The 7,657-nt window shown below is 42.4% G+C and overlaps 1 long non-coding RNA gene across 1 annotated transcript; it reads left to right on the plus strand.

Moving 5' to 3' along the window:
- The first annotated feature begins 596 nt into the window (after positions 1-596).
- Positions 597-3,271, plus strand: LOC146758669 (uncharacterized). The gene is made up of 2 exons (XR_014933772.1): positions 597-716; positions 3,169-3,271. It is a non-coding gene; the product is annotated as an uncharacterized LOC146758669 (long non-coding RNA).
- Positions 3,272-7,657: the final 4,386 nt, after the last annotated feature.

Raw genomic sequence — 7,657 nt, forward strand, 5'->3', positions numbered from 1 at the left:
AGGTGTGCGCCCGGCGCCGGGCGGCCATCGCGGCGTGCGGCGGCTGTACGGCGTGCGGGGGAGCCGCTGTCTGCGGCGGCCCTCAGAAAAGCTCCGCATCGCGGGGAGAAACGAGCCCGTCCATCGCCGTTGCTGCAGGCCCGCGTTCATCCGAACCGCTCAGTCGGAATGTCCGCGATCTACTCCGCGCTTTTCTTTCGAGATGCGTTCGCTGAGCACACAGTCCGGCAGCGTTCCTTGGCTCCAGATTTGGCTTTCCAAAAGTAGCACGAACGTAGTAGTGGATTTTTGAGCACAGTAATTAGTTTCTTTAACATAACTGACAACATTTACCTACTTCGGCTGCCAAGTGTAAACTATAATGCTTTTAAACGCGGTATTTATTTAGAATTTCTGTAGGAATTATAAACGGAGGATTTAGAAAATATGTTTCCTTAGTGTGCAGAGCTCTCGTCCCTTAAAGAAGCTGCGGAGGAAAGCAGTGCTGAGGGCAATGAGGGGCAGACACAGCGGAGCGCTCGAGCTGCCGCTAACAGCGGGGAACTGGGGTCCGGGTGAAGCCTCTTGTGGAGGGCGGTGCTGTGACCCAGCAGGAGGCACGGCGGGCACCTCCTGCAGTGGTTCGGCTTTAGTTTGCGATACAGAACAGATAAACGAGATGATCCTTTGGAAAGATATGAATAGACACTTTGGATCTGGTAAATCTGCTGCTCTGGGTGAGTCCAGCGTGACTTTATGGGCGCTTACAGAAGCTGCTTAGTTAAACAAACTAATCCTGACGTGTGACTAAGACCTCATGGTATCTGTTAGCAATTCCTGCCGTCCAGAAAGCTGAGCGTGTATTGTGGCTTGATACAAGTCTCCTTTATCAGTTCCCAGTTTAGCTACTTATAAGGATTGATTCTCTCAATTGGGCATTTCTTACAAAGATACCTGACATACAAATTGAGTCTCAAGGCTGTGGTTCCAGAGTCGGGGTTTTGGGGGCAAGATGAGCTTATGTTTTATCCAACTGGCCCACAAAGTCCCGCTTTTGGTTGTCACTTTTTTCTGCAAAAGAAACCAATGTGTTCTGGTCTTACAGTGGACACTAAACTTAGCACTGAGCTACTGCTGCACTCAGTAATGGGCTACTGCACACTTAAATATGCCATAATATTTTAACTTTAATGTCATCTTCAGCACAAAAGGTGGACAGATAACACTAGCATCCCCCCAAACTAAACATTAAACAGTTGTCTGGCCCCTGTTGTAGTTTATAAAAGGTCTCTGTTTCTTTTTTTTTTTTTTTTTTTTTCTTTCCTGCATAAAAACCTAGCGAAAGATGAAGAAAAAGCGATGTTTCAAAGAGCAGTTGTTTGGCATAAGAGGCCTGGGAGAAAAAGAGAGTCATTTCTAGCAAAGGGAGACAGCTTAAACCCTTAGAAAATGGTCTAACCTGCCATAAGGAACGTTTGTGTTGTCCCCTCCATGGTTCCTTTGCTGACAAACTGTGTCAGTTTCACATCTCTCCCTCTCCAGACAGCCTGGTTCTTCAGCACGTGCCCAGTGTGTGTGTGTGTGTGTGTGTGTGCATGGACTGTATCTTCAAATCCATGTGAAGATGACTGATCTGTGTACTGATAGAAGTTGTATACTTTGATGAATAAGTCCGAGCTTGGTAAGGCTATTCAAGTCTGCACTACTGCGTACATTTCTATATTGGCAGCCTAAAGGACCTAAGCATGATTTGTACCTGTAGGTGATGTAGTTTTATTTCTTAACAAAATTCTAACAAGTGTTCAAAAGCTCTTAGTGGATAAGCTGAGCTTTATTGTGGCTCCAACTGCAATGCACGTATGTTTAAGACAGAATGAAGGACTCTATGAATGATACAGTGTGAGAGAGGTGGCCGATATGTGCAGCACACAGGATCCAGGGGCACACTGTCAGTGGCTGTAAGGGTAGCTGTGGAGATGTGGAGCAGCTGATTATTTGCAGAGTTACAGACTGACACCTGGATGTGGCTGTAGCACTGAGCCTGCAGTCAGGGGCACTTCCAGCACGGACCTACTCAAACTGCATCCATATGAGCATTTCAGACAAGCCTGGCAAGGCAGTTGAGTTACACAGCAGTGCAGTGTTAAAAAATAAGGTGTAGGCATAGGGCATATCAAGTGATGATATACAGGATCTGCATGTTGATGCAAATTGATATTGTGCCAAATTACTCATATTTTTCCATGGAATTTTGCTCTTTCTTGTTGTATAGCTACACAATGGGCACACATAGGAAACAGGACACAGCAAAACCTTCATGCAACACATTACTCACTTGTTCAAGACTGAAATCTGACTTGGGAGATGAACTTGTATGAACTTGTATGAACTTGTCTGCCTTTTTGCTCCTGTCCTGTGTGAAGTCATACTGTTCCAAAGCAGCATTTTTCAGAAAGTTACGTTTTCAGGAACCGATGAAGCTGTTGGTTTACTTTAACTTTTACTTTTACTTTAACAAGTACAATTTTTAATTATACTTGTCTGCAGTGTACTCACAAACTGTCCAGTGCCACAAGTTGTGAGACTCAGGTTTGTTCGGCTCCCGTGGACTCTCTGCTGGTATTCCAAGAACAGAAGAGCAGAGAGTTAAGCATTAGAAACCAGGCTGACTGGAAGGTCTGGCTCTCAAGGAAACACACAACTAAGTCACACGTTTCAGCAGCAGCAGAGATCAGCTCTGCTCTGCTGCTCATGGAGTTTTTCCTGAAGGCTCTTCAATCAAAGCACGTCTTGTTGTGCTATTTCAGTGAGGTGTGCTTCACATCTTGTTCAACAAACAGCTAAATTTGATTTTTTTTTCCAGATAGATTCTATCTCGTTCTCTACGGACAATAAAGAGAATGCACATATGCTCATTCAAGTGCAACTTACACAGTTATAAATTGTGTATGACCATGTAAGTGGCTACTGAGCACTCTTAAAGAACATAGTGATAGTTCTGTAGGCCTTTCTCACTCAGAATTGTTCATCACCTTCACTAAGCCCACATAATGAGAATGGATGGATATCACGTGTAGCTGTTAAGCTTTAAATGTATATTTGTTAGCCAAATTAATCACCATTAGGGAACACATTGATCAATTCCCTAAACGTTTATCCTGTAAAAATGTGGTCTCTGTTGTGGTCCAGGGCTTCTGTGCACAGTGGAGATGGCCCCAGCACCACTGCTCCTGGAGCCTCCTGCAGTGCCCAGCGTCAGCAATGGGACAGCTGGGATCTGTTTGTTTGAAAAGCAAGAAGGAATTTAGAGAAGATAAAAGAAGGCAGTATGTCTGCAATCAGAATTCAGTATGTCTGCAATCAGAATTCACTTTTCTTGAGATAAAAACTATTGCAAATTATTGAAAAGATAATGTTTAGAAAGATCAACTCCAATTATTCATCGCATTCATCATTGGTAAAATTGAAAGCCCTACTGGCTCTTTTCTATGCAAAATAAATGAAAAGTTCGCTTTTAGAATGATTTTTCAGTGTTTTGAAGCAAAGCTTTAAAAAACAGCTTATGCTCAGTGAAGCAGGGGAGGGTCATCCAGTGATTCTCTGTTCACTTCAGAAATGTGTGGACACGTTACTGAAAGCAGCAAGATCAGAACCGGGTGGCATGGCCTGGGGACTACTCTGTGGCCTGAGTTCTGAAGTTCTGAATGCTGAAATGGAGGACTTCAAGTGAGTTTAAGTCACCACTTGCCCTGTTCTTGGTGCAAATTAGGTAATAATTCATTGTAATGTAATGTACTTTTTTCCTCAAGTGATGCAAACTAGGGAATTTGTTAAATGTACAGGAATGGAAAAAAGAACAAAGAACTGGAACTGGCTTTTCTGCCTTTGTCATAGTGTGCCAGCAGTTCTGCCCGCGGGGCTGGGCTGGTCCTGTCAGTGGCTGCTGGCTGCTGGGTGCCACATCTTTCCAGGTAATTGTTTTAATAGATTCATGGCCTTTCCTCGGCTGACGTAATACAGGAACCAGACATCCACGTCTGAAAGTGACAGTTTTGTAGGCCAGGAGAAATAAAGACAAAACGTGTTCTGTCATCCACGACAGAACACACGTCCATGTTTTTTGGTAAGGGTGAGAAAAGGCCCCATGGAATGTCCCAGGACTGGCCCACGAGGGTTGGGAATAGAATGCAGTGATTCTCCCACTGGGATATTTATATTTGTTATCCATAAACTCCACTGGAACCATCAATCTGCAGAGTCATCAGAACTTAGTTTTTTACTTTGTTGTTGCTGCTGTCCATATAAAAGTTTTCTTTTGTAACAAAAGGCCTATTTGAAAGCAGGCAGGCAGCACACAGCCCTGGCAACAGGCACATGGGTGCTACTGGAAGCCACAGGAGCTGCATCAACACCAAATTCAGGCAAGATTACAGTAACGTTTCTGGAACATGGGGACAGGAACAAAGAAAGACTGAATGGATTACACAGCACGGCCTATTAATGTAATGAATGAGCAACTGCCTGCAGTTTTTATTTATTTTTTCCCCAACCATATTGTATTCTATACGTTATGCTCCACTGATCCATTGAGGAATATGCCTGTGAGGTGGTAGTCAGTGTGTACTAGTGGTAGTAGTTATTTTAAAAGAGAGACTTTTCATTAGGCTTGTTGATTGAACAGCTCCAGTGTGCTGCTTTCTATGGAGATCTGTAACTATGCAATATGCAGCCTTTACCAAAGGGGGATTCTTCTTTTTGTTTGTACTCTGAGCAGACCTTCTCTTTGCATGGGAAACTGCCCACATGACTACAAGTAAAATATTTGGAAATGCTTTAAAACAAAACATAACAGTTGTATGAGTGTATTATCTATTCCCTTTCCCTACCAACATAACTTTACATCGTCACTTGTAGCAAGTCCTTAAAAAAAACAGACTACAAATGTTGGTTATTCTGCTTTATTTTCAAATTCTGGGTAGGTGAAAGAACAAGAATTGCCCCACAATTCCGTGTAGTTCCTCTCTCTGTCTTTCCAGTACTAACAGTGTTTCCAAGGGAACTCTGTCAGAATTCAGCCTGGTGGATGAACAGAACAGTTAATGCAGCCCAAGTGTGTTTGCTGGGGATTTTTTGGAAAACTACTGTTTTCCTATGGACCAGGCTCAGGAAATGCTGAAATCCTGAAGTGCAGTTGGAGAAGTGTTTCAACTAAAAAAAAAAAGCTTTATAGTTTTTCAATGTTCCACAGAATTCACCACTTCCTGCATGGCTCTTTACCGCAGGGAAAATGAGGGACTTTTGGGGGCAGATGTGTTTCCATTACACTATCATAATGCCCCTAAAAATCCTTATTGCTCTTGCAGTATTCTTCTGTGTTGCTGGGCCTGGTGTGAACTTCTTGAAGACCTAGCTTCTAAGTACAGCTTCTCTCTAAAAACACTTTAAAAGAGCAACTGATTTTGTTTTATTTACCTTATTTTTGGTTGCGTTTAATGCTGCGTAAAATGTAATTGCAAGATATGCCACCATCTGCTGATAAATGAATGTCATTAAGTCATAAATGCAAAGGACATGCTGATAACTGCACAGTACTTAGGAAAAGAAACGTATTTTGGCATAAAGGTGAGAGCTGCACTCGGTGCAATGGGTGTGTTTTTAACTTAAGAATTCAGTAAATGTGTCTGAAAATGTGACACAGGTTTTGCGCAGTTTTGGATGACTTTGTTACAGCAGACCTCACTCAGAATGTTAACTGCTGGTAGGACCATTCTTCAAGACATTTATCAAATTAAAAGATCTGCGCAGTATTTTTAGTTAGATTAGATGCACGCAGACTCCAGTATTCAAATCACATCCCCATACAGTCCCCAAATAAAGAAATTTAAGATGAAACCTATAAGAGACGCTGTGAGTGCACAGCGATGCTGTGCTTTTTGCTCAGGATGTGTTTGTGTGGGCAGGACCAAGGGGTGCTGGTGGCCCTGCTGGGTGATGCTGAGCCCAGACTCCTCCCCAGGCACAGTTTATTCCTGGTAGGCAGCACAGCTCTCAAATTCTACAGTTTTCCACAGTTTACTTGATGGAAAGGCAGAACACACAAATATAAACACTGTTTTTGTCTGGACACTGCAGCACAGTATATCATCACTTAACATGTGCAGTGCTAGTAGCATTTACTTCAGTAGCCACGTGTAGGGCTGGGTTGTGTGCAATGTACTCTTGACTGCACTAACTAGCTTAAAAGAAATAATAAATGTACTGCATCACTGTGACCCTGTGTCAGTGCCAAATATCCTCAAATAGCCTTCAGAATACTTGGTAACGTAGGAAAGAAACTAGATTCACACACTGCTCTCCCATTTTATACTACTTTAGCTCCAAGGAAATTTTCTTCTTCATTTTCCCGAATAAGTGTTTTTAATTTTTCCAGCAGGAAAATCTTATGGGTTAAGTCATACCCTGTAGGTCACAAAGGGAGGTAGCTGTCAGGAGCAGAACCCCAAACCCTGGATGTGCAGGTAGATGCTGCAATAAGAAAACCACTGTCTGGAAGGACTGAATGAGCTGCATTTCACAGTATTGTGCTCACAGGTCAAAGCATGCTTATGTATCCATTCCAACATGGAAAAGCATTTCAGGTGTGTGTCCAGGCAGAAAGCAGCAGAAAAGCTATGCATTTTGTCAATTCTCAGTGTTCCTATCCTGCCTCAGTGTTTCTATTTGGCTTGTTGATCACAAAGTGGTTCCTGGCTCCTTCTAACGTGAACGAAAGGTGCTGGCTTGAGGCTTATGGAGCCCTAAAAATGACCAAAATCACTTATAAATATTAGATTACCGAATATGAATACAGGGGTTTGTTGAGTAAACTTTTAATTTCCAAGCAATGCTTCCAAAGATTCTGCAGCTAATGTGTTAAAAATGTGTGAGGCTGCACTGACTCTGTCATGTTCTGCAGTATTAAAGGTCTGCAGAGGGATTACTCCCAGAGCTATAATTTTTATCACCTTTATATAGAAGAAACTTAATGGGAAAAGACTGGAAGTCTAATTACTTTTTAAGAGTCTTCTGGGGGGTTGTGCTTGTGACAATATTATATAAAGAGCAGTTCAATAGTTTTGAGCATTAAAGCTGATCTGATTTTGCATTTGCCCTACGTTACATTCTCATATGACACATAAACTTCTAAGAATATCAGAAAAAAATGTATTTTTTAACACAAGCCATCTTTCATGCAACTACTTGGGGATGCAGCCTGTAGATTCCAACAGCTGACCCTTACATACGAGCTGCTCAGAGTCAGAGTCTCGAGACTGTAGCAAAATTAAGATCTTCCCTCAAATGCGCATCTGTGAAACGTGTTTATCACAACACCACTGTCAAGAACATTTCTTTAGAGCTGGCAGTTGTGAGAATAAATTTAAGGAGGGAAATAAAAATCAGTTTGTGATACATCCTTAAATATTCAAATTCAAGTACTTGCTTCAAATTGTATATTTTAACCATTTGTATGATTTTGACTAGAAACAGCCTGTTACAAAAGGCTCAGGACCGGGCACAGCCCCAGAGGAAGGACTGCAGAACTCGTCTGCATGCTGCCTACTGACAAACAGCACCTTGTGAACCGGCTATGGACAGGCTGCAGTATGAAATGCTTTGTCAGTGGTCATTTTACTGCGTG

This window comes from Coturnix japonica, chromosome 13 (assembly GCF_054131305.1).
Source record: "Coturnix japonica strain WE chromosome 13, WE-NBRP24, whole genome shotgun sequence".
Lineage (NCBI taxonomy): Eukaryota > Metazoa > Chordata > Aves > Galliformes > Phasianidae > Coturnix > Coturnix japonica.